The 1160-nt window shown below is 40.8% G+C and overlaps 1 protein-coding gene across 1 annotated transcript in view; it reads left to right on the forward strand.

Annotated features, from left to right (window-relative positions):
• The first annotated feature begins 260 nt into the window (after positions 1-260).
• Positions 261-1160, forward strand: part of tor4a (torsin family 4, member A) — a 16077-nt gene continuing 15177 nt past the window's right edge. Inside the window, exon 1 of the mRNA XM_015376827.1 lies at positions 261-407. The gene's annotated coding sequence lies outside the window, so the exon portion shown is untranslated. The remainder of the gene's footprint in view (positions 408-1160) is intronic.

Genomic DNA, 1160 nt, shown 5'->3' on the forward strand with positions numbered 1-1160 from the left:
AGTTAAACTCACTACAGATGGGTTAGGCACAGCTAAAAAAAAAGCCAAAACGCAACTAATGCGGATTCACACGAGGAAATAAAAAGTCTGCTTTTAAAGAATAACTACTTCAAATTCCCTTCTGCTGGGCGCCCCATAGAAAAGCCCATCCTGCTTTGTTTGAGCTTCTGAAAATGATTAGACAGACGTGGGTTTATGAGAGAGAGAGAGAGAGAGAGAGCAGTGAGAATAAAAAGAGGAAGACAGAGGAGGAGTCAGCAGAGGGTAAAGAAAGACGTTTAGAGGTGTAGATAGCCAGGCTTCCTGAGCTGAGCTGTGGGCCTTTTACTGCAGTTTTCCAACAAAACCATGGACTAGACCTTCATGAACGTTGGCTCACTTTGGAGAGTTTCACACCACATTTCAAGGTAAACAAAAAAGTCATCTAACTCTTTGCTTGATCTTCCAGCTTTGCAGCTTAATTGTCAAACTCATTTAATTCAAAATCAGTGACATTGTATTAGTAGACAATCAGCTTTAGCTTTAGGTGAAACGTGCATGGGGCTGCACCTACATGCAGGCTCCAGAGCTGGAGAGGTCATTAAAGTAACATTTCTGAGAAGTGACCTTAAAGAATGGGGGAATGATTTAACATGCTGGAATGCTGCACAGCTTTCAGGTCTCTGCATGTGAGGACGCAGGGAAAACAAGCAGATGTTGCTCTGATAGCTCCCATTTTCTCGTACTTTCTGCTTCCAGTGAGCCTGCTGGAATTTTACAGTGCTGATATGTGTTTACCAACTTCCCCAGCAGTCGGCCAAGCCTCTTTACTGATATTAACAATAATTTCTGACTCTGATCAGTCTGACAAAGCCTTCAGTTTCCTCAGTTTCTGTTAACTATTATTAACACTGCCCAGATGTTAATGATAGTTCCCCTGACTGTTTTTACACCAAGTGCATGAGAAGTTTTTAGCAGACTAAAATAAGTGCTTATTACATCTTAATAAACTGTCTGTTGTTTTATAAAAAAAAAACTGTGGGTAAACTTAAACCAGATGTTCATCCATACGCAGCTTAACATGTATTCATGCATTGCATATGTTAAGCAAAAAGCTGCCACAAAGCAGTTTTGTGTAATTTTATCCTGCAGGCCTGAGAAGCTTCCTGAATCTTCTACAC

The sequence above is a fragment of the Cyprinodon variegatus genome, unplaced genomic scaffold (genome assembly GCF_000732505.1).
Source record: "Cyprinodon variegatus isolate N-32 unplaced genomic scaffold, C_variegatus-1.0 Scaffold142, whole genome shotgun sequence".
NCBI lineage: Eukaryota > Metazoa > Chordata > Actinopteri > Cyprinodontiformes > Cyprinodontidae > Cyprinodon > Cyprinodon variegatus.